Source organism: Humulus lupulus, chromosome X, assembly GCF_963169125.1.
Source record: "Humulus lupulus chromosome X, drHumLupu1.1, whole genome shotgun sequence".
Classification (NCBI taxonomy): domain Eukaryota; kingdom Viridiplantae; phylum Streptophyta; class Magnoliopsida; order Rosales; family Cannabaceae; genus Humulus; species Humulus lupulus.
Genome location: NC_084802.1, coordinates 53,348,661 through 53,376,081, shown reverse-complemented (window position 1 = coordinate 53,376,081; position 27,421 = coordinate 53,348,661).

The window sequence follows — 27,421 nt, the reverse complement described above, 5'->3', positions numbered from 1 at the left end:
GACCTAAGATTTTACGAAGATATAAATAGCATATCAAATATGGAAATGGGAAATTTTAGTAACAATTGGGTAAGTAAATTTTAAGTTATGACCTAACAAAGTATGTAGTTAAAAATGTGAAAAATGAGGTTTTCACACTTAGTGCAAAAATGAGATTTTGGAACTTAAGATAAAAGTACATTTGTGCATATTGCAAATAAAAACTTGGTAAGTCTTAAAAATATTTTGAGCTAAAATACCACTCTAAGATTATTGAGAATTATTTTTATTAAAGTATTTTTATTCTTTCTAAAAATAAAATATTTAATTTATTAATAAGTTAAAAAATTAAAAGAGGGTTTAAAACACTATATTTTGAGAAAATAATCAAGTAAATTATTTTTCTAGTAAGTAAACTTGATTAATAGACATCGAAGAATTAACTAATCAAGATAAGAAATTATTAATGATTTTTCCTAATTAAATTTAGATTATGCTATTTTCTTCAAACGATTTTTAGAGATTAAAATCTTAAGAAAAATAAAAGGAAAACTAAGAGATTATTTTTCTTGAAAAATAAGTGAGGAATTTAATTAGTATTTTCTGGATATAATATCGGCTAAAATCTTTATATATTTAACCGACTTGTTGAAAGCATGGGTTAATAGTGGAACTTTTAAAGAATAAGATTTTTAGCGGATTATGGGAAATACTATTGCGATACCCAAACCTAGGTATCGAGACCATAGGATAGGTCTCCCCGAGACTTAGGGTTTAGTCTAAAATTTTTGAGTATGAATTTCTTGAATGGGTTTAAAACCAAATAAGGATCTTTAATCCTTACAAATGATTTTGAAAATGACCAAACTGACCAAAAATAATAATAATGAATTATGAGTTCCATAATTAATCCGAGTATACTGTATGGATAATTACAGTATTGGCTAAGCATAACTGGACTGTACGTTGGAGGGTGAAATCCTGCCAAGAGCTAAGGACTCCAGGTAAGTCAACATCTATTGTGTGGCTACAACATGAAATGACTAGTGTAATGTATGTTAGTATAGAGACACATGCATAAGTATACAATGCCGTAAAAAGTTTACATAGAGACGTTAGTCTAGTAGGTGCTGATTCAAAAATATGACTGGTAGATATCTGTCATATCCTAGATTGCTGATCCCTGTCACACTGCTTGATTGATTTTATTATGTCTGGTTCACTACCGTGACAAGTGGCCAAGAGGTGAGGATTATTGGTTTAAACCTAGGGGCGCCAAAATGAATGGGGCCTACGAGCCCTCATGCTTACTAAATCATTGAACGGTTAGAACCCGAGCAAGTACTCTGATAAGTTATTCCCAGATAGAAGCTGTGAATATTGGCGATTCAATGAGAGTGCCTAGAGGAACTAGGGGTTTCCAAGTTTGAGTGGGGATGAACACCCTAGGGGCAACTACTCGCCAGCACCACTGATTCACATAGAAGTCTTTGTAAACATGTGTAACTTTGATTACACTCTTGAAAAGTAGCAATGCCCTAGGTAACTTGATGGTTACCCTTGTGAGGGATTTGCTTTTGGATAAGTAGCAATGCCCTAGGTAATTCAATAATTATCCTTGATGGGGATATTTATTGGCTAGATCTTAGAGTTGAGACTCGGCTCTCCCCTATTGATTAGCAAATATGTTGGAGGGCATGGTACGACCGAATTGTCAGAAATTGTCGAGTGTTGGTCTAGAATTATATTGTGATATATTATATCTGTTTGCTTTGGGATTTTCAGATGCAGGGATTTATCTGTTTATCTGAAATAGTTTGCCATTGGTTATCAGACATGACCATAAGTTTGTCAGGACGCTTTTGCGTTCTTGAAATTGATTGTTTAGGGTTTGGAGGGATTCGAAACCATAATTCTGTTGAGATATTGTTACTAGTGGTCATGACCTCCTGTCTTCTCTACATGCTGTTGTTCTAAAGTTCAACTTACTAAGCATTTTTGCTTAACTAGTTGTTTCCTGTTGTAGGTAAAAACAAGGGCATAGCAAAGCAGTGAGTGCTGGAGTCTACTTTGTGGATGTACATGTGGACCGACCTTTTGGGAAGCTATTTTGTTTTTGGAAATATTGTTTTATTTTCATAAACAAGGCTCAGTTTACTTTTCATAAACTATGTTTGTATTAAATATTAAGTATGGCCATACGACTTTAAATATTTTTTGGTTTTTGAGACATTTCGTTAAATGAAAACCTTTATATTTCCGCATTATCGAGTCTTAGAAAAATTTGGGACGTTATAGTGGGTGGGCACATAGAGAAAAAATGTTGAAATTTAGAAATCACAAGTTTATCTCAACACATGAGTACTTAGATTATGGCTTGAGAAAGCTCGGAATAATAAGAGAAGAAGATGAAGAATTTCTTGTTAGACAATTTTCTGAATCTACTTTCTTCACTTATTATCATATAATATATATAGGTTGTATATTACATAATAAAATAATAATAATAATAATAATAATAATAATAATATAATTGTTGTCCGTATTTTCTCACAACCGACATGTGGCAGTCCCTGGTGGCTGGCTATGATGTATGCAGACATCCTCGGGGTATGTTACTTCCCGAGGCCTGTAGTCGGAGAAAAGGTAATCCTAGGTTAGGATGTGTCCGAAGAGGACAGTAGGTGCCTTGGTGAGTTACTCACCGAGTTTCGGTCTCGGAGACGGAGTTTCTCCAGCTCGGACAGTTAAGGTGGAGTGTTGTGTCTTAATTGCCTCCCAGGCCCGAGGTTCTAGTTCTCGGACCTAGGAGGTGGAGCAACGTGTCAAGGGGTGCGGGTTCTTAGAGTTAGAAGATTCTCTGACAACCTTTGTGGGCGTTCTGTCAATAGTGTTGTCAAGGTACGACTCGACAATTCGCATGCCAACTACGCCGTCTGACACGGAAATACGTACAACATGCCTTGACAGTCCCAGGGGCATGTTCCCCGTAAAGTGGTTACCTTTCTGAAGTGGGCCCCGCAAGTCTTGCCTGGGCCATAGCCTCTATTCATTGCAACCCAATGCATTGAAGTGTATTAATCTCCCAATTATGGGAAGAATGGGAATTAGTTGTTTATGATTAACATTAATGACCCTAGCCACTATAAATAGGGCTGGGAGTCTCATTGAAAAGGTTCGGTCTTTTTTGTTGAGAGAAATACTAGTACTCAGAGCAATCTAAACACTGTCTGAGAAGATACTGTAGAAGCTTGCAACCACAATCTTGCAATCTCCCTAATACTAAAGACTCGTGGACTAGGGTTCTTTTATAACCTGAACCACATAGAAGCCTGTGTGCTGAGTTTGACGGCGAGGATAATGACATCGACTAGGAGTATTATGAGGATGAATATCCTCAACCCATGGAGGTAGAAGAGACACCAAAAGTGGTGGTGCTCCGTGAGCAGGTGGCTAACCAACAACAGAAGCTTGACGCTCAAAAGGGTAACATTGCTGCTCTTTAGGAGGTTGTACTTGCCATGAAGGCCATTCTTGCATCCCAAGGGTTGCGAGCGGACCCCCACGATAATGCACCAGCTGGGCACCCAACAGGTGTGCCACCTCTGCACCCTGTTGGAGTGCCACCTGTCGACACAACTGAGGTGCCTCCCAAACACCAATTGCCAAGGTGCAGGATTTGCCAGCTGGGGTGCCCAACAGGCACCCAATAAGATTTGGAGCCTCAGCGCCACTGTAGGACCATGATAATGGGAAGGCCAATGATGACCCTACTTTGAGGCACAAGAGGGCCCGTTAAGACCCCGAGGGCCACCCGGCTCCACAAAAAACTGAAAAGGGTAATGAGACAAGGGTCCGAGGACACCGCCAGGTAGACAACACTCATGGAGCTCAGGGCCCTTCGCCCTAACGCGCTCATACGGACCGCGCGAGGCCCGGAGCTGGTATCCCTTCGGGACCTAACCAACCCCACAGAAATAATTGCCCGAGGAATGCCCTACAAAGTAAGAAATGGGGAATCAACATTTCCTTAAATGAAAAATGAGTCTGATGGAGAAACAGAGGTGGCTCGCCCGGAAGATAACGATGCGTTTCGAGGACAAGCCGACCTACAAGACATCCTCAATGCTTAGAGGTGTAGTAAGGCTGGAGTACGTGAGCCTGCTGGTAGAGGCCCGTCAGATCTCTAAGACAATCTCAACGCTCGGAGATGGAATTCCCCATCGCAGAGCATTAACAAGGATCACGACCTTCTCTGAGCCGAATTAGAAAGTCTGAAGCGAATAATGCTTCGAATGGCCAGGAGACAAGGCCACAAGTCTGACTCGGAAGATGAGGAGGTGGAGCCATGTGCTCCTCACCTTGTCGAGGTCCCACTACCTCTGGGATTCAAGATGCCATCCATACCAGTTTATGAAGGTGGTTGGGATCCCACAGACCATTTTTCCAAAATTAACAGGCTAATGTCTGTGCATCGTGTCTCCGACGAGCAAAATGTCACGTGTTCCCCCTCACCCTGACAGGACCGACAGATGAATGGCTTAAGAAGTTCCGACCTGGGTCCATTCAGACGTGGAAATAGTTGTCATCCACCTTTCGAAGACAGTTCATAGGGGTCCGGAAGGTGAGCTTTGAGGTCAACGCCTTGGCCAATATCAAGCAAGGGCTGTTCGAGACCCTCAAGATCTACATCAAACGCTTCAAAGAAGAAGCAGCAAGAACTAAGAGGATCGATGATGGCCAGCAGCTGATGGCGTTGTAGGCTGGCATCTGTACAGGATCCCCATTCTAGGATGGCCTTCAGCGAAGGGGATGTCAGCGTCTCGACGACTTCATTCGTCAGGCTCAAGAATACATCAGCTGGGAAGACGCCGAGATTGGGGCGCTTGGAGCGTCTGCCCTTTTACCTGCCTCGGGCCAAACTCCCGGTCTTGTGGCCTTGGGGATCCAATACTCCCCCTACGTTCACCTTCAGCAGGGGTCGTTGGGAGCCCAACTTGGCCAGAGCACCGCCCCTTTCGGTTATAGCACCATGTCTACTCCTGGATTTGGTATGTCTCCGACAGGGTTTGGGGCAGTGCCCATTGGATACAGCGCGCTTTTCAGCTTGCATTCAGTGCTAAAGTTGTCGCCCTTTCCCAGCCAGCTGAATCTAGTCGAGCTTCCAATGGCACAAGGCGTGGAGGGAAAGGCAAGGGTCGCAAACCCAGGGGAAGCGGGATCATACAGGCAGAGAGGGAGTTGCATCAGGCGAGAAGTATGCCTCATAGTATTCCAAATATATTGACTTGGTGGACTCCTGAGAGAACATCTTTGTGGCCACGGCACAGCATGTGCACTACAGGAATCTGCAGCCCATCCGGAGAGACAAGGATAGATGGGACCTTGGAAAATTTTGTTGTTTCCACAACGACATAAGGCATCACACTAACGAGTGTGGACAGCTTAAGGACGGGATTGAGAATCTCATCAAACTGGGACACCTCCATTAGTATGCTAAGGGTGGACCGCATCCAACACAGCCACTTGTGGCCGGATCAACAGCCCCACCTACTGTGCCTCAGGTCCCGATCGCGGCTCCTATAGGTCCCCAGCATCCAGCAGCCCAAGGACCTCCTCCAGTAAATGGGCAGGTCGGAACCATATCAGGAGGGCCTCACCTAGGGGGAACCTCACGAAGCTTGTAGAACAGATATGCGCGAGCTTTGAACCACGATGATGAGGTAATGGCTTTGACCCAAATACCTGCCCAAATTCCGCGAATGACTGACTAAGTCATAACGTTCTCTGAAGATGATGCTCGGAGAGTGCATTTCCCACATCACGATCCGTTGGTGATTGAATCAAAATCTCCAACATGATGGTGGCTCAGATTCTGGTAGACATCGAGAGTTCGATGAATATCCTGTTTAAATCAGTCTTCGAGAAGATAGGATTGACTACGACAGACCTATCCCCGTGCGCCTCGACACTTTATGGGTTCTCGGGAGAGGCCCTCATCCCGATGGGGTAGATAAATCTCACAGTAACATTCGGAAATGTACCTTGCCAGGCCTTTAAGTACTGCACATTCTTGGTGGTGGATTGTCTCTCAGCATACAATGCCATTTTAGGACGGCCAATACTAGTGGAGTTCAGAGTAGTCACTTCCATCCACCATTTGTGCATGAAATTCCCCACGGATGCAGAAATCGGCACAATCTGCAGTGACCAAAAGGAGGCTAGACAATGCTATAATGTCTCCCTCAAGGCTCCCATAATGATGGTAAGGGAAGAAGTTCCCGAGAGCTTCAACTCCCCGGAGGTACAAGCTATGCAAGACTCGGGGCTTGACGAGTTAGACCCAAGGGTTCAAGAGGATAGGTCCATCGAGCCAATAGAGGAGGTGGTTCTAGATACCTCCACCCCTGATAGGAAGGTAAAACTCGAGGGAGACTTGAAAATGGAGTTCCAAGAAGCGTTAGTGTTCTTCCTCCGGGAGAACCAAGATGTGTTCGCATGGTCACATTCTGACATGATTGACATTGATCCAAATGTCATATGCCATGCCTTGAATGCTAACCCTCCCGTTCAGCAGAAGCAACCGACGTTCGATCGAACTCGGAAAGAAGCCCTCAAGGCCGAGGTAGACAAGATCCTCTCCAATGGCTTTATCCGAGAAGCCCAGTACCCTAGGTGGTTGTCCAATCCTGTCCTTGCACCAAAGACAAATGGAACTTGGAGGACATGCATAGAATTTTCAGACTTTAACAAGGCCTGTCCGAAGGACTATTTTCCACTCCCCATGATAGATCAGATGGTCGATGCCACCTCTGGTTACAAGTTTCTGTCATTTATGGACACATACTTGGGATATAACCAAATATCCATGCATGTCGCTGATCAGGAGCACACTATCTTTCGAACCGACAATGGTGTATATTGTTACATTGTGAGGCCTTTCAGGTTGAAGAACACTGGTGCCACTTACCAAAGGCTAGTCAATAGAATGTTCAAGAACCAGTTGGGGCGAAACATGGAGGTTTATGTGGATAATATGTTGGTTAAGTCACAGACCGCCCCAGATCATGTAAGCGACCTAGCGGAGGTCTTCGCGGTGCTCCATCGATTCAGGATGAGCTCAATGTTATATTATTTTATAATATAATGTAATAATATATTATTTTATAATATAATATTTTAGATTAAATAAATGTGACATAGAGTATCACATATTGTAACATATAATAGAGAGTTACATTATTTGGATATATGTGAAATATCCAAACATGTAACATATTTGGTGTTACAAATTCATCACAAATTTGTAACTCCTAAAATATCACCCATTATTGTGTAGATTTGTTGTTACACAATATTGAGATGAATTTCTTAAAGCCATATGAGAAATGGCTGATAGAGATGTGATTTTAACTCCCATATTGTGTATGGAAGTTACAAAATCAAGTGGGAATAAGAAAGGAGACAAGTATTTCTCCTTATATACAGTTTACACCGAGCTCAATGAGACTTGGGAAAATATCTTTCTCGCAAATGAGAATCAGGTTCCATTTAGACGACTTGACCCAATGCAAAATCAGAAGTCAAAGAGAGACTCCAACAAGTACTGTAGATTCCACCGGGACGTCGGACATACCATTGATGAGTGTTGACAACTGAAAGACAAGATAGAAGGCTTGATCTCGAGAGGATATTTCGGACAGTATGTAAGAAACTGGAATATCAATCAAGCATCGTCTTGATAGAGAGCAGCATCTGTGCAACCTGCCCAGCAGAATAACATTCCCTGAGAAAGGGAGGATGATCAACCTCCCCCAATAGATGGGGAGGATGTGGTGACCATCTTTGGGGGACCGCACCTTACCGGGTCGGGCAGAAATTCCCAGAAGAGATATGTGAATGAGCTCAAGACTGGCGACGACCCTCCCTATGAACCTGAAGCATGAGCTCCAAAGCAACAAAGGGTTGAATCTTAACCCATTAATTTTACAGAAGAAGATGCCTCACGTGTCCAGTATCCCCATAATGATCCCTGGTCATCACACTTCAGCTTGTGAACAAAAGGGTGTGAAGAGTCCTGATAGATAACAGGAGCTCTGTAAATATCCTTTATAAAGCCACCCTAGAGAATATGGGACTCACGCTTCGATATTTGAAAGCCTGTGCAACAACGTTGTATGGATTTTCAGGGGAAGGGATTTCTTGTATAGAATCCATCGAGCTCCCCGTAACCTTGGGAGACTATCCAGTCTCAGTGACCAAGATGATGGAGTTCGTGGTGGTGGACACCCCGTCGGCCTACAATGTATTGCTTGGGATACCAACCCTAATTGGGCTGGGGGCAGTGTCATCTGTTAGGCATTTGGCCATCAAGTTCCCAATGTCTAGTGGCATCGGGATGCTGAAGGGATACCAGTTCGCCACACGAGAATGCTATAGCATTTTTATGTGAGGGAAGAACCAAACAAGTGCACAAGCACTAGTGGTTATTCGAGAGATGAATGGGATCGTCTTCGAGATAAAAGAAGAGATCGACCCTAGGGTTGAAGAGAGGGCCGATCTCTAACCAATGGAGGAGCTTGAAAAAGTGAAGCTCAATGAGAAAGATACCACGAAGGTGGTTAAAATAGGGAAAAAGCTTTCAGAAAATGCAAAATAGTAATTAACTTGCTTTTTGAGAGAAAACCAGGATGTGTTTGCATGGTCGCACTCGGATATGGTAGGGATTAGTTCGAGTGTTATGAGCCATGCACTCAACATAGATAAGAGCTTCCCCCTGAAGGAACAAAAAAGGAGGCTCCTGGACGACGATAGAAAGAAAGCCCTAAAAGAGGAGGCTGAAATCTTAAAAGCAAATCGGTTTATCCGAGATGCTTTCTATCCTGATTGGATATCCAACCCTATGCTGGTCCCGAAGCCCAACGACAAGTGGCAAACCTGCATCGACCATTCAGACCTCAATAAGGCATGTCCCAAGGATTGCTTTCCCTTGTCTCGAATCGACTAGCTCGTAGATGCCAATGTAGGCCACATAATTATGTCATTTATGGACGCTTATTTTGGATATAACCAGATAGCCATGCATGCACCCGACCAAGAACATACGAGCTTCGTGACTAACAAGGGTTTGTACTGCTACAACGTATGCCTTTTGAGCTCAAAAATGCTGAAGCCACATACCAAAGATTGGTAAATAGGATGTTCACTAAGCACATAGGGAATAGCATGGAATTTTATGTGGACGATATGTTAGTCAAGTCCAAACATAACAGTATCCATGTAAACGATCTCGCTGAATGTTTTACTGTGCTCCAAAAATATAATATGAGACTAAACTCACAAAAATGCTCGTTCAGAGTATCCTCAGGTAAGTTTCTTGGATTCATAGTGAATGCTTGGGGTATAGAGGCTAATCCCAACAAGATTAAAGCATTAATTGACATGCCCTCACCTTGAAAACATAAAGATGTTCAGAGCTTAACTGGATGTATGGCGACCTTAAGTAGGTTTATCTCAAAATCTACAAATCGATGTCTTCCATTCTTTAATCTTTTGAGAGGGGGCAAGAAGTTTGAATGGTCGGATGAGTGTGAACTCGCATTCCAGAACCTTAGGAAACACCTCGCCAAAACACCGATCTTGTCTAAACCAATCTCAGGGGAAGTCTTATACTGAGCATGCCATTAGGCAGTACTTGTTCGGGAAGATAAGAAAGTACAAAAGCCCGTATACTACATCAGCAAGAGGTTACTTGGGGAAGAATTGAGATACCCATTATTGGAGAAACTGGCTTTGAGCCTAATGCATGCATCTCGAAAGCTTTGACCCTATTTCCAAGCACATTCTATTCACGTGCTAACTGATCAGCCGTTAAGACAGGCATTGTCCAAACCCAAAGCATCTGGGAGATTGTTGAAATGGGCTGTCGAGCTCGGACAGTTCAAGATTACCTATCATCCTAGAACAACGATCAAAGGATAGGCTTTGGAAGATTTCATTGTTGAGTGTACGGGGATTTCCAAGGAGGAAGTCGTAACCCTAGCCCACGAGCTTTGGAGACTTTACGTCAATGGGTCCTCCAATGAAAATGGATTGAGGGCAGGAATCATTCTAATCACCCCGACGGGAAATCGCTTCCACTCGGCGGTAACGTTTGGCTTTGAGGCATTGAACAACGAGGCTAAGTACGTGGCATTGTTAGCTGGTCTTCAAATAGCCGCCAAGCTCAAAGCAAAAGCCATTCATTGCTACAGTGACTCACAATTGGTCGTTAACCAAGTCTTGGATGAATATTAGGCTCGCAACATAAAAATATAAGCGTACCTAGAGAAAGTTAAAGCAATATTTGGGGGGTTTGAGTTCTGTGCTGTAGAACAAGTTCCTCGAGAACAAAATTCGAATGCAGATGCATTGGCCAAGCTTTCCACGACAAACGAAGATGAGACACTCAATGTGGTCCCAGTAGAATTCTTACCGACCTCGAGCATAACCGAGCCTAAGAAAGAAGATGTAAACATGATTGACTCGCAACCCACCTAGATGACCCTGATAGTTGACTACCTCGAAATCGGAAGTCTCCCAGCAGACTGGAACGAGGCTAGAAAGCTTATGTAAAAAATACCAAGATATATCATTTTGGAAGGAAAATTGTACAGAAGGGGATACTCTATGCCACTACTTTGGTGTGTAACTACCCCCGAGGAATAGAATATTTTGGAAGTAATCCATGAAGGATTTTGCGGAGACCACACCGAGGGGCATAGCTTGTCAAAAAAGGTGATTAGGCAAGGATACTTTTGGCCAACAGTCAAGGCAGACTCATTCGAGTACGTCAAACGTCGTGATAAGTGTCAATGGTTTGCTTCGATACCGCGAACTCCACCCACCGAACTTACCATGATGAGCTCCCCATGGCCATTCACGGCATGGGGAATCAACCTCATAGGCTCCTTTCCAACTGGAAAGGGTGGAGTAAGCTATGTTGTAGTCTCTGTTGACTATTTCACAAAATGGACCAAAGACGAACCCAATGCAACCATCACCTCGAAGAAAGTCCTAGATTACGTAGTGAAAAATATCATCTATAGATACGGGATGCCCAGGAAGATTGTGTCGGATAATGGGACCCAGTTCGACAGTGATTTGTTTACACACTTTTGTGAAAAGAATGGGATAATAAAAAGTTTTTCCTCTGTGGCCCATCCCCAAGCAAATGGCCAAGTTGAAGCAGTGAACAAAACTTTAAAAATTTATATGACGAAAAGTCTAGAAGAAGCAAAGGGGAGATGGCCAACGGAGCAGACTCAAGTCTTATGGGCATATAGAACAATGGCGAGAACCTAAACGGGGCATACCTCTTTCTCCCTGGATTATGGGTGCGAGGCCATGTTGCCCATCGAGGTCGAAATCTCAACCATAAGGCGCGATGCATATCTCTAAACCTTGAACCAATCCTAGCTCGAAGAAAGTTTGGACCTCATCGAAGAAAGAAGCAGTTGAAAAATGCTACATACCAACAAAGGGCTATGAGATATTTTAACAAGAAGGTTTGAGATAGGAAATTTGGATTGGGAGACTTGGTGTTAAGGCGCGTGTTTCTTGCCACACGAGACCCATCTGCTGGGGTGCTTGAACCTAATTGGGAGGGACCCTATCAGATCGAGTCTATTATTCGACCTGGAATTTATAAGCTGGCGATGCTGAATGGAGGACTGGTTCCGCAAGCTTGGAATGGTGAACATCTATGACCTTATTATCAGTAATGTAGGAATGATGTTTATCTGTTTTAACCAAGCGCGCATTTGATTTTAGCTTTTTATCAATAAAGTACTGAATTTTATTCAAACGTTGTATTTTTATTGTTTTTTGCAAACCCTCAAAATTCAATAACCTAAGATCACAATCTTAGGATACTAAGGGGGCATAAGTGGTATACAATCATACCATAGGCTCGAAAAAATATAACATAAATAAAAATAAACTCTAATAGCAATGTTTGGATTATTTACCCGACATGAAGAAAACATAAACAATAAGTGTATGGATCATTAACCAAACACACGAACTTAATAAGTCTAGAATAAACCAGCAAAATCTATTCGATAGACAAAAGTTGGAATTCTAGATAAACCAACTAAAAGCCATAAGTCGAAACTAGGGCTGGAAATTTTTGCAAATAAGTTTCGACCTCGAAACCTCGAGGACATACTCGAGGATGAGGAAAGTAACTAGAAAAACATAATATACTAGACTAACGAGGTTACATTTCATTTGAGTATTTCTTAAATACATGGTAAACGTAAAATTCGACCTTGACAATAACGAAGTCGAACATGGGCATGTCCAATAAACTATCCATGAATGTATTGAAATTCGAACTTAAACCCAATGTATATTTATATGAATAAACAAGTATAAAAGAAGGTCCTTAATCACAGTATGCTCGAAATATTTTGACCCAGAAATATGATGCATAGTATTGAGGCAAAAAGCTAAAGGTAGACAATGTGCAAAAAGGCTTTTAAGCAAAAAAATTGAAAGTATAAAAACTACTATTAAAATATAAAGTCATAAGATAATTAAAATAGCTCAGAATCAAGTTGTTAATTTTCTTTGCCCCAAGGGCACAAAAAATATAATTACAAAAATTATAATGGGTCGCAGCCCATGATTTGGATTTCAAGTGTTCGCTGCCTCTTCAGCTGCAGTCCTGGAAGCCTCCACCGTCTCCTTAGCCTTGTGCCTAGCCTCTTCCTCCTCAAGTCAAGCCTGCCATTATGCAATGAATTCATTCTCTAGGCTAGCAAGGAAGCTAGTATCGAGGTCGGGCTTGTTAGCCCAAATCCGATACATTGCCATGTCTACGGCGCGATCCTTTTTGGTCTTAAACTCCTCAAGAAGACGAGCCTTTTCATCCTCGATAACCTCAAAGGTCATCTTCTTCTCCTCTTCCAGCTTGGCGTTGAGTTCCTAAATCTACTTGATCTCCGAGTCCCTAGCCTCGATCTTCTTCAAGGTCGCGTACAACTTTGACTCAAGCTCGGGATTCCTTTGGACCTCCTTCAAGGTTGCTTCTAGCTTTGACTCAAGCTCGAGAATCCTTTTGGCCTCCACATCCCTTGCTGCAATCTCTAGCTAGGCTTTTTTGAGGTCATCCTCGAGCCCCAGCTGGGCATCTCGGGCCTCTTGGGCAAGAGCTTTGCTCGGTGTAACCTCGCTATTCAGCAAAAAATTATGCTGAACAAAGGATATGAATGCCTACACACAAAAACCAATAAAAGGGTCGAGGTCAGCAAAGTACAAATCAATTAGCACAGAAGAAAGGGGCTAGGAAAAATAACTAACCGATGAGAACAACTCGCCACTCTTGTCGAAAAGAATGTTGGCATCTTGATAAGAGGTTAGGAATTCCCACTGAGGGGCCCCGAGGTTGCTGAAACTTTGACCCATGTAGGTTAAAGCATATGAACCGAGATTAACTCCAGGGGTCCCAGCAACACAGTCGACCATGAACTCAGGCACATAAGTCGAGATCGACAGGAAGTGGTCTCGTGTGGGAGCTTGGACTGATCTCTCTTGGGAAACAGGTGGAGGAACGATCTCAGAAGGCGTTGTGGACTCAGGGGCATGGCTTGGCACAACCTTAGAAGGCGTCATGGACTCAGTAGCAAGGTTTGGGTCTAATGGCACCAGGGTCGAGGGGACCACCTTGGTCCTCTTGGATAGCTTGGAGGAACGACCTCCCTTCTGTGACACGCTTTGGCGTTTGTTCACCCTCGAGGCCACAGGCTTGTTACAGACATTGTCCAAGTCTGAGTCCATGCCACCTGAGAAACAAAAGATTGTACGTAATCAATTGAAAAAAAGGTTATTATAAGAAACAAGCCTCCGAGATAAAAGAAACCTAACTGGTACTTTCGGCCGAGCTCGAGCCCGGGGACCAAGAGATCCCCCTGTCTTCTGACAACTCTAGGGGAGTCCCCTCTCTATAGGTGGGGGTTAATCTCGAAAGGTCCCTATATATGTTGATCCCATACTGTAATACTACCCTATTCCAGACCTTATTTAAACTATACATGGTTTGGTATTTTCCTAGCCAGCTATCAAACCTACGGACTCTAAGGTCAACCCTCGACCATGCTAAGAAGTTATCTCTAGTGTCCTCGAAAAGGATCATTATGTCAGGTTCATGCTTAAGTAATGTTAGAGACCACATGGAGTGATCCAACACTACTTTACCTCCATCCATCGAGCTCGTTGAGGCCTCTTATTGGGCTTCATTGCTCGAGACTGGATGCTCCTGTAGATGGGAGGCAGTGGCATGGGGTTGCGAGCTCAAAGGCCTCCTCCTGAGGGGAAGTTTAATAGTGGGGATTGGCACATCTTCCCACCTCGAGTATTTGTGAATCCCGAAATCATCCGTGGACTCCCCTTCACCTAAAATGCCACAAGCACGAAGCTTGTCTTCATGGAGGAGATAAGTGAGGGACCTTCGACCGTAAGGGAGCTGGAGAATTGCTGCCCTATTTTCTTTCATGACCTTTGTTGGAGTAGGTCGGTGATAGGTGGCTGCAGGCAAGAATTGATTAAATATTCCGAGCACAGCTGGTCAAAGAAAATCGAAAAGACGTGTCAAATTACTTACGAATGTGTTGGAAGGAGAAGAATTGGGAGGAAGCGAGCCCATCCATCCAGAAGAATATCGTCTTGAAATTTGGAGGATGGTTTGGGATGTCCTCGAACAACCGCTTCTCCTTCGGGTAGCTCGATGGGTAGTGGAACCCATCTCCTCCGTGAGCTCGAGAAGGGTTGCTCTTGAGGCAAAAGAGATACAATATCTCTTGTACTGAAGGCCCATCCCACTTCCTTTCGTGGTACAACGACCTTAGGGCTGACAAAACTCTGAAAGAGTTGGTCTGGAGTTGGAAGGGGGTGAGGCTAGCATAGTCCAAGAAAATTTTAAAGTAGCTCTTCAGGGGTAGCAGGGCCCCAGCCCTCATGTGCTTGTGACTCCAGGCAGCGAGCTTGACCTTACGATCAGGATTGCCTGTTAGGAACGAGTTTCCTAATACGCAATGGAATAGTGATGGGTTGGCCAAGTGTACAACAAAATTTTTGTAACATATTTAAACTACTTTTAAATATGCGAATCCATTTATATACATACATTAACCATAAACAAGAAAAGAATAAAGAACATACTTCTTGATGTCTATCAAGTTTCCTTGCTATCTTTTCGTAAAATAAACGATCTTCCTATCCAAGTTGCTCCCAGGTACTCACACCAAGATCTTCCACAATGTTCTCTACACCTCAAGAAGTGTGTGGGCACTTAGAGAATAAATGATGGTATATTTCTGATTCAACTTGATGTACTCAACACATGAGATCAAGATAATAGACCCGAGATTGGGGAGAGATGGAAAGTATCGTTCTTTTCTTAGAGCGAATAAATTCAGTATCTAGTTATTTTCTGATAAGTCTAACTTAAAAATAGAAAATATTTAAGTTTTAAAAAATAAATATGTATCCAATTAAAATTTATCTTTTAATTAATTAATTATTTTATTAATGAAAATATCAAAACTAACTTTTTGAATTTTTCATTAATTAATTAATTAAATAAATAAAAGTGAAAAATCCATCTCTGATTTCTATAGCTGCATGCCACACACAGTCCAGGGACTGTGTGTGTCGTGCAGTACCCTATAAAATAGGGATAATTATTTTCTCAACTATTATTTAATTATTTTAATAATGTAAACATTAAAATTAACTTTTGACTTATCCATTAATTAATTAAATAGAAGTGAAAAAATCCAATCTTTATTTTTTTTTATGTGCTACACGCCCAAGTGAGTCCCCTGGGACTGCTTGGTGCGTGTAGCTTCCTACAAAATAGGGTCCAAGATTTTTTTTCACAATTATTTAATTATTTATTCAAACTACCTTATCAGATAAAATCCAACAACCTGATAATTAATTCAAATTTGAATCTATTATATATTTAACTAATTATCACATATAATTAATTATTTAAATAAATATTAATCTTTTAAATTCAAACCCAATTTGAACTTACCAGATTATTATCTCCCACTCAAATAAAGATATTTAATTAATTCCACTAATATATTAAAACCAATTTTAATTAAATAGCAATTTTTAAAATTTGATATTTATTTTATAATTTCAAAAATTATAATAAATTAATTATTTATATAATTTCAAAAAATTATACAATAATTAATTTTGATAATTACAAATATTTTGTAATTAATTAATTAATCACTACTATTACATAATTGCATATTTGGCCCGAAGAACAAATTTCTTCTTAAATATGTCTATTTTACCATTGTACATTTATATCAACTCTTGCCTTGAATAGTGTTGATAGAGCCGCTGTGGGGACCTATGAACCTATAATTCCAAGCTCTAATAAATTTTTTATTATTAATTAAACTATTTAATTAAATAATCTTAATTTATTAATCTCATGATTACTCCACTATAAATATGAGACTGCACTCTTGTAATTATAGACATTCCATTTACTGAGTACTTTATAACAATAAAGCGTCCATTGATATAATCATTACATACAAATTAACCCTCTAATAATGGTTCATAATTAACTGGGAATAAAATTACCGTTTTACCCTTTTAATTATATCTTATTTCCTTAAGTACCATTGACTTTACTAGTGAAGGTTAATTGATAACTAAATTATGAATTTGAGCTCAATAACCTTTCAGTCCCAAAAGTCAACCCTTAAGAGAACCATTATTCAATCTCTTACAAAAATGTATAGATTCTTTATCTGTATACTATGTCCCCAACCATTTACATTAATGAGTTCTCAAAACAAAAGTTTCTAGCTTGATCATTATGACAAACCCTAACAAGTGAATCAAAGAACTCATATAACATAAACAGGAGTTCATAGTAACTTCAGGATTAAGATCTATTTGTATATGATCATCTGTTGATATATTTAATTAATACTTCGAAACGGTATTTAACTAAGTATTAATAAACATATCTGGTCTATATATTCTCTAATATATAAAGCACCTCCACTAAAGTGTCCTACTACACTAGTAATCTGGATCCAGATCACATGTATTCATAATACTAGTGGACCGCACTTGCAGTAATTAATCTAAAGATTCCATAACTTTATTTTACTGCAAACTATTCAAGTTCATTTATCTCAAACACAATCCTCTCGTACCACCGTACCAATACATGGTTGAGATCACATATATGAACTTAGGAATTTTTCTGATATTTACTTAATACTATCACCGAATAATATAGTCCATAAAATATATGCATAACAAATTCAATTTATTTATTTCTTAAAACAATGTCTACTACATATCCTTTCAGGGCACAATTCCCAACATTGCCATCTCCCATCCTTTCATTTGAGTTAGCAAGACAACACATTAACATACCAAAAATCTTAAGGTCATGATAGGCTAGCAAATCAGAAATATGACCGGTGGAAGTACTGAGCTCTGGTAGTGCTTAGCCTCAAAAATCTCCTCCTTTGAGGTAGGGACTGAGAGAGCCTGGGAGTTGGTTGGTCGTGTTGAGGTATCTTCCATTAGGGTGAATAAAATCTCACCAGGTGGAAAGGCATTGGTGACTTTAAGTTTGGGATCTAATGGAATAGGCATGATCTCAGGATCCTGGTCAGGATAAGCTGCCACTCAAAGTCTCTTCCTTTTTCCCTCTTCGACCTTGTCGATTTGACCTCGAAAATGGTCTCGTATATCTCCTTGCTCACCTGCTCTTTGTGCTCACAGATCAATCGCTGGTTTAGAGTGAAAGGCGATTTAGGACTGGGAGTTGATGGGTGGTAAGGGATAACAAACTTGGGCTCCCACTGATTCTCAGAGTACTGCGAAATCTAACAAGGAATAAAAAGGTGAGGGCCTATCATATAGAAAATAGTAAGAAGGGATTAAAAATTTTATAACTCGAGCTTGAAAGCTCAAGATATCGAGATTGCCTCAATTGAGACTGAAAGCTCGAAAGGGCGAGATTGACTCGGATGTCTATCCCGAACTATTGTAAAGTTCGGGCATCGAGAGTGCACCCACGCGAGAGTGGGGTGGATACTATCAATTTAAAACAGGAGAATCCCAGATTTCTAGAGACAAAAGTTGGCAGTTACTTGAAAAGGGTATGTTTTCAGAATTCGTGCAATCCAAAACCCTATTTCTTAAGACAGATGAAACTTACCACTGAAAATACCCTATAACAAGAAAAACTTCATTTTTATATGTTTCTAAACCGTGATTCAAATCTACCCAAATCAGAAAACTTGCCTAATGCAAGAAAGGAGCCATAAAAATTTGGCAAAAAACTAGAGAACTATTCTCACAAATAGATGAAACACGTTAATATATATATATGTATATATATCTATGTATACCAGAGGAAGATCAGAGAACTTACACAAATTGGATTGTGGATCTGAAGAGATTCCTGATTGAAGGAGTGGTTGCAGGAACGATCTCACAAAACCAAAGAAGGAAATGGTACTCCATCTCTTGGGCTTAGAGAACATGCAAAGGAAACCTTGGTTTTTTCTTCTCTCTCTCTGTGGTTCGTGTTTTCTGAGGAGTAAAAATGAGAATGATGAAGATGAAGAGGGTATAGATACACCCTAGTGGGGATGTCAAAGGTCGAAAGGGCCTGGGCCATTGATTTGGATTAAAAGAGGATCCAAGGGATCATATTTAATTATAGAAACTCATAGCGAAAAAGGTCCTAGGAAATGACGTGTGCAGGAATAGAGAGTACTTGAGTACTCCTGGTGCACAATCCCCAAGTGACGCGTGTCAACACTCGAGTGTGGTAGATGACACGTTTCTCGAAAGTGGAGTTCAAAAGTTTCCTTCTCATAGGATTCGAACCAACACTTTTGAGGGGGCAAAATGATACACCCAAATTTTGACATTGTCATAAATGAGCCTCGAAATGCAGGCTCTTAAAGCGTAAGCTCTAAAATTACAAGCAGTGGCTGCACACTTGTACAAATGTGCATGATTCCTGACTTGTTCTTGCTGATGATCGAGCACAAGTTTAAAAGACCCGAGCTTAAGTATCATGCTCGAAGGAACGAATCTTCTCCGAAGCATATGGGTATTAATTGAGCCTTAGTTGCGAGCTTGAAGATATCGGTCTCCGAAGATTGAGCTCGAGGAAACCACTAGCTAAGGAGGAGGCTTACTGGAATAGCAAGCTCAAAGTATTGGTTGATCTCGAAGAGCGCATTAACCTGGCATTCGAGATCAACAATGTGTTTTGCACACTACAACTGTTAGGAGATCCATATTCCTTAGGGATTTGTTGTTATCTGGTATTAATTTCCAATTATCATGGGATATTATGCATTTAATGTATCAATTTACATTTATTTCAAATCTGTATAATTGATTGTAACTTCTCAAAATAAGGGGAAGATATTTTGTCAACCAGGTCTATAAATAGCCTGGGGAATTTCATTTATAGGGTTGCACAATATTGTACTGAGAATACTCTATTGAATTGCTCTGAGAAAGCTTTGAGAGAGTATTACGAATCATTAATATTGACTCATGGAATAGGCAGATTTTAACTGCTGAAACATGTAAAAATCCTACTGTTCTTTTCTTATTTCTTAAATATTTGTTTAGTGCTCTTCAGATTTAAGTTGACGAAAAATGGCGTCACACATTCCATCACCGAGTTGTAGGAATACTATCTCATGTCCTTTTATTGTAAAAGAATAAATGGATATTATTCTTTAGATAATACATCCTCTAGACCGGGAAGGCAAAAAGCCTTTCTTGGATTTTTGCATACTAAAGTATTTAAGCTTCTTATCTATATAAGTTGCTTGAGACATTGCCAAAAGGTTGTTCTTTCAATCTCTAAATATTTGAATGTATAGAACATATTTGGCTTTTCCAAATCTAATATTTAGAAATGTTTAGCTAACCCTTTCTTTACTTTTGATAATTTATCTACATCATTCCCAATGATCAGAATGTTATCAACATGAAGAATAAGAATCACAACAAAATCTTTGATTAAATCAAAGATATTTAAGATCTGACTCGTTAAAATCCAAAGTTGGATTTAAGAAGCCTTGCAAAAAAGCTTTGCTTTGATCTTTTATTTCGAATCTTTCTGGTTGAGGTCTTCAAACGGTTTTGTCATGTCAAACATTCAAAAAAGACTATTTAGAAATCCATTTTAATAAATCTCATAATCCATGCAAAAATCTATGGAGAAGTGTATGTAATCAGATTTAAGCTTGGTTACAGTAGAAGGTATTTATTCGAGTAATAAATTTCTTCTTTCTGTTTATTGCCATCGGCTATTAACCTTACTTTGAACAATCTATACTTTCCTTTGTTCTCCTCTTAATCTTGAATATCCTGTTGCAAACTGAAGTTTAATGGACTTTAGTTGGATGTTCAAGAATCCAGATGTCATAGGAATTCCAAATTCCATTTCTAGATTCATGGTGTTTCAACCATTGTTCTCAGTTAAAATCTTTCATTACATACTAGTATGTGAATGAAATATACTTAGATTGTGTTAGACACAACCAACTGAACTTTATATTTGTAACAGAGTAGTTACTAACTAACGCTCCCACTATAATAAATCTTTATAGAATTTGTGATATTCTTTGGTTTTATCATTGTTAGTTATAAGTAACTCGCTTACTTGACTTATAGTCATTATTTCTTTGTACAATTTAACTAGAAATATAGTGATTATAATAATCATGCTTCATTAAAGTAGCATTTAAGAGATACAAACACTTTTGTAATCTCTTTATGATTATTAAATTGTTTCACTAAATGACTTCATGGAAAGCTTCCAATTACTCACATAACTACTTGTGAATCCCAACTTATAAGTCTTTGATTTTGTACAATCAAACATGTACAGAGTATAATAAGTGTCAAAATTATAGAAATAATAAGACAATAATTATCACTCATCATTTATTTAATCTAATTTAATATGATTATATTCAATTTCCAAAATACTAATGTTGCTTAGCATTCTGGTTGTATGTGAGTTAGGTTTGAATTCCACGTTCACATGCAAATTACTTGAATTCCAAATTCGAGTTTAGACTTCCTTTTGATCAGATCAAACATGTCTTTGAGTGTCTGCTTTACATTGAATGTTGCATGAAAATTTCTATAAATTTCTTTTGCATTCAACAAAGGTAAACATAATTTAAATAAATGTCAATCAATATTAACTTAATATTCATTATCTTTTTTTAGCTTTTAACATTAAAATGTTCAACATACATCTCTATGTATTATCAATATCACATGCATGCATGACACAATCCTTGGACTATGTCATGCGTGTTGCATTATTCCCATTTAGAGAATGTTGCATTTTTCCTATTTTCTTTTATTTATTTATTTAAATAAATCTCTCCCATAATATATGGTATCATATTTTTTTAAGGAAAATCTCACAACCATAATTCAAATTTAAATTTTTAATTCAAAATTCAAATTAATGATCATCATTATCATCATCTTTTAATAAATCAAAACTATTTTGACTTACCATTTTTATTTTCTCCCATTCAAATAAAATAATTAATTAATTAATTATTATATATATTTAAAATTTTTAATATTTAAATAAATAAATATATTTTCAAAATTCAATAATTACTTCCAAATTAATTATTCAACCTCAATTATCATATAATTGTATATTTGACCTAAAGAATAAAATTCTTCTCAAATTTCCAAAGTACAATTTTACCCTTGTATCAACTCTGACCTTGATATGGTGTTGATAAAGCCACCCTGGGCACCTGTGGACCTATAATTTCAAGCTCCAATAAATATTAGATTATTAGTTAAAGCTCGTTTGATTAAATAATTATATTTATTAATCTCATGATTATTCCACAAGATTGAACTCTTGATAATTATAGATATATATTTACAGAGTACTTTATTAAATAATAAAGTGTCCATTGATAGAATCATTACATACAACTTTAATCCTCTATTAATGATTCATAATTAAATTACCATTTTACCCTTTTAACTATATCTAGCTCCTAGTGTACCATTGACTTTACTAGTGAAGGTTGTGTGACAACAAGTTTACGACGTGAGCGCTCATAACCTTTCCAGTCCCAAAAGTCAACCCAGAGGGAACTATTATTCAATCTATAAGAAGGTATAGATTCCATATCTGTTAAACTATGTCCCCAGCCATATATATCATTGAGTCCTCAAAACAATTGTTCTCAGTTTGATCATTTTGACAAACCTTAACGCATGAATCAAAGAATCATATGACATATATAGGAGTTCATAGTAACCTCATGATTAAGATCATCGTGTATATGATCATCGTTTGATGTGTTTGATTAATACTACGAATGGTGTTTGAACAAGTATTAACAAATCACATCTGGTCCAGTTCTATATATCACTATATATAAAGTACATTCACTAAAGTGTCCTACTACACTAGTGACTCAAATCTAGGTCACTTGTACTCATAATACTAGTGAACCGTACTAGCAATAATTAATCTAAAGATTCCATAACTTTATTTTACAGCGAACTGTTTTAAGTTCATTATCTCAATCTCGATCCTCTCATTCCAATATGAGATTAAAACCATATAGATGAACTTTGAAATTTTATGATATTTACTTAATATTATCAACATAATATTAGACATATTCTATGTATATAAAAACTCATTTCAATTATTTATTTCATTTAAAACATTTGTTAGCTACAACTTCTCTAAGGGCACTATTCCCAACATCAAGAGTCGTAGAACCACTCCAACTCGTACACATGGATGTGTGTGGACCACTTAATGTGCAAACTAGAGGAGGGTTTGAATATTTCGTCACCTTCATTGATGATTAATCAAGATATGGTTACCTATATTTGATGTAAAAGAAATATGAAACTCTTGGAAAGTTTAAAGAATTCCAAGTTGAAGCTGAAAAGCAATTAGGTAAATCATTGAAAGTTCTTCGATCTTATTGAGGAGGAGAGTACTTGAATTATGAATTTGAGGACCACCTGCGTGAGCATGGAATTGAATCCCAACTTAGTGCACTAGGAACGCCACAACAGAATGGTGTTTCTGAAAGAAGGAACAAGACTTTATTAGAGATGGTTAGATCAATGATGAGTTACTCATCAGTGCCACTGTCATTTTGGGGCTATGCCATTCAATGTGCAATGTACATATTAAATTTCATTCCTTCCAAGTCTATCAAACAGACACCATTTGAATTATGAAATGGTACTAAACCTAGTTTACACTATTTTTGTAAGCTTCGAGATCTTGGAATCAGAGAATGATGACACAATAAAAACGTATGGTTTTGAGCAAAACATTGATGAGCCTTGTGTCTACAAACTAATCAAAGATGGCATCGTGGCATTCCTCATTATTTACATTGATGACATCCTACTGATTGGTAGTGACGTGGGAACATTGACAAAAGTAAAGAAATAGCTAGCCGAGAAATTCCAAATGAAAGATTTGGGAGATGCAAACTATGTTCTAGGCATAAAGATCCTTCGGGATCATCAGAACAAATTTTTGGCTCTGTCTCAAGCTACTTATATAGATAAGGTACTAGAGAGATTCAGTATGCAAAATTCCAAGAAGGATGATATGCCAACCCATCATGGAATTATCCTTTCTAAAGAGCAGTGTCCTAAAACACCTCAAGAAAAAAAAGGATATGAGACAGTATCCCTAGGCCTCTGCGGTAGGCAGTATAATGTATGCTATACTAAGTACAAGACATGACATTTGTTATGTAGTAGGGATAGTTGGTCATTATCAATCCAATCCTGGGTCACAGTAAAGAATATTCTCAAGTATCTTAAAAAAACTAGAGAATATATGCTTGTATATTCAGGTGGTGATTTGAACCCCACTGGATATTGATTTTCAATCAGACAGAGATGGTCAAAAATTGACTTTTGGATTAGTGTTCACACTTGGTGGAGGAGCTGTAGTCTGGCGTACTATTAAACAAACTAGTATTGCAGATTCTACCATGGAAGTCGAGTACATAGCGGCTTGTAAAGCAGCTAAGGAGGCTGTGTGGCTAAAGAAGTTCTATTCTGATCTAAAAATTGTTCCATATATGAATAAGCCACTTGTCCTATACTGTGACAACAGTGGGGCAGTAGCTAACTCGAAGGAATCGAGAAGTCACGAGAGGGGAAATCATATTGAAAGGAAATATCACTTATTCTGGGATACTGTTCACAGAGGAGATGTAGCAGTTATGAAGATAGCTTCAGAACATAACCTTGTTGATCCTTTTACTAAGACTTTGTCTAGCAAGTCTTTTAAAGATCATGTTAGCAATATGGGTTCGAGGGAGATGCCTCATTTGCTTTAGGGCAAGTGGGAGATTGTTGGGATTAGTGCCCTTTAAAGCATATGTTTTAAACAATGTTTTATGAAATAAATTTTTGCATTTAATGTTTGTATATTATTATTATTAGAATAATATTATATGAATATCAGAAAATTCCCAAATTCGATATTGTGGCTACAATCTTGTATTGATACGGGAGGATTAAGATTGTAGGGAGCAAATTTAAACAGATCGTAGTAAAACAAAGTTATGTGGAATATTTGGATTAAATATTGTAAGTATGGTTAACTAGTCTTATGAATACATGTAATATAGATATGGATTACTAATATAGTAGACATTATAGTGGAGGTACTTTGTATAAAGTGGTTATACATGAACATGACCCGATATGTTATTAATACTTATTAATATAGTTTACTTTGTAAGTATTAATTAAACATATCAACAAGATGATCATATACAAATTGATCTTAATCCTGAAGTTATTATAAACTCTTGTTTATGTCATATGAGTTCTTTGATTCACTCGTTATGGTTTGTCAGAATGATCAGGCTGAAAACTTTTGTTTGGGGAATTCATTGATGCAAATGGCTGGGGACATAATATATATATATATATATATATATATGGAACCTATACCTTTTCAAGAGGAATTGAATAATGGTTCTCTTAAGGGTTGGTTTTTGGAACTGAAAGGTTATTGAGGTCAAATTCATAAATCAGTTTATGAATTAACCTTCACTAGTAAAGTTAATGGTACTTAAGGAAACAAGATATAATTGAAGAGGTTAAATGGTAATAAATTCCTACTTTAATTATGAATCATTAATAGAGGATTGAATTGTATGTACTGATTAAATCGATGGATTCTTTTATGTTTTTAAAATACTCAATAATTAAATGTCTATAATTACAAGAGTGCAATCTCATAATTTTAGTGGAATAATATTGAGATTAATAAATTAAGGTTATTATATTAAAGAGTTTTAGTTATTAATCTAAATTTATTGGAGCTTGAAATTATAGGTTCATAGGTTCCAGAGATGGCTCTATCAACAATATTCAAAGTAAGAGTTGAAATTGGGAAAAATCAGGAAAATTGCATATTTGGAAGAAATTTGTTCTTTGGGGTCAAATATGTAATTAAGATAAATTAATTAATTGATGTATTAATTTTTTAAATTAATAAATTAATTAATTATATTTCTGAAAATTATTTTTTAATTAAAATGGCATTTTTGAAAATAACATTTAAATAATTAAGATAATTAATTTTGAATTAATTAGCTTTATTTATTTAATTAAAGTGAAAAGGATATTTGTGATAATTCAAATTGGATTTGAATTTGAAATGATATTTATTCTTTAATTAATCTAATATATAAGTTATCAGGTTTAGATATATTTGAATAAATAATTATTAAATGAAAATGGTTGGAACACATCCCTGAAAACAGGGATGTGTTACACGCCAACTACAGTGCATGTGTGTAACAGTGTCCAAGAATGGGTCTTTGATATTTCTTTTATTTATTTAATTATTTAATAATTGATTTAAAATTTGAATTTTAAAATTTTTGAATTTCAAAAATTTAATTAATTCTTTTATAAATCTATGAGATGGAAATAGTTTTTAACATAAGACTTTTGAAAAAAAAGAAAATAAACCATATTATTTTCTCTATCCCTGAAAACTGTCTCAGACCTAATATTCCAAGATCTCATGTGTTGAGAATATCTTGTGAATAATAAAATTTTCCCTACCATTACTCTACGTGCCCACTCATGTCTTGAGGTGTATAAATGCATCTTGGAAGATCCTAGTCTGAGTATTTTGAAGAACTGCTTTGGATTGGATGCACGTTGGAGGTACAAAAAGATAGCGAGGATTCTTGATAATTCTTCAACAGGTAAATCCTCATCTTTTATTTCTCTATGATTAATGTATTGCATGTTAATGGATCCAATTATTTAAAGTTTGTTTAAATAATTTTTTTTTAAATCTCTGGGCCCAACACCCCGTGCTTCCTGTTGCGCACATGGTCAACCAGTTACCAACAGGTGTAAATGTATGTAATTGGTTTACCACGTGCGTAGCGAAAAGCACAGAGTGGTGGGCTCTGGGATTTTAAATTTTTTTATTTAAATAAATGGATCTATTAATATGCAAAACAATAATCATTGAGATAGAAAAAGATGAGGATTTACCAGTTGTAGACCAATCAAGAATCCTTTCTATCTTTTAGTATCTCCTACGAACATCCAATCCAAAACAACCTCCAAAATACTCAGACCATGGTTGTAAAGGCGATTTCCTACATATGGTTAAACGGGCACCAACAACCTGTCAAGAACAAAGAAGGAGGTGGTAGTTCAATTGTGGGGTGTCGGCCAAAGGGACTCCAACTCTCAAGTTCGTCAGATTGTCATTAAAGATAACCAGAAAAGTAAATTAATAACATAAGTAATAGTGAATAAGTAAGTAGAATGATGATCAGGGCGATGACAAAGCTTGGCAGTCCGGTCAGGTCAGTCCGGCTGGTTCGTGGTCAAGTGACGGCAGAGCTCAATAATCTAGTTAGGCCAGTCTGACTGGTTCATGGTAAGAAGACGACAAAGCTCGATAGTCTGGTCAGGTCGATCTGACTGGTTTGTGGTCAGGTGACAACGAAGCTCGACAATCTAGTCAGGTCAGTCTGACTAGTTCATGGTCATGAGGTGACAGAGCTCGAAAGACTGGTCAGGTCAGTCTAACTTGTTCATGGTCAGGAGACGGTAGAGCTCGACAGTCTGGTCAAGTTAGTCTGACTGGTTCGACTCACTTGACTGGATCTGCTCGAGAGAATCTCGCTTGTCAAAAAGAGTATTCAGAGTAATGGTTCTCATATGATTCAATATATCTCCTTAGGGTATTCCTTATAGTCATTTTCCCTACCGCTACCCCTCCACCTTCCTGATTCGTCTGACTCACTTCAAGTAGTTACCTTACAAAATTCATGGATAA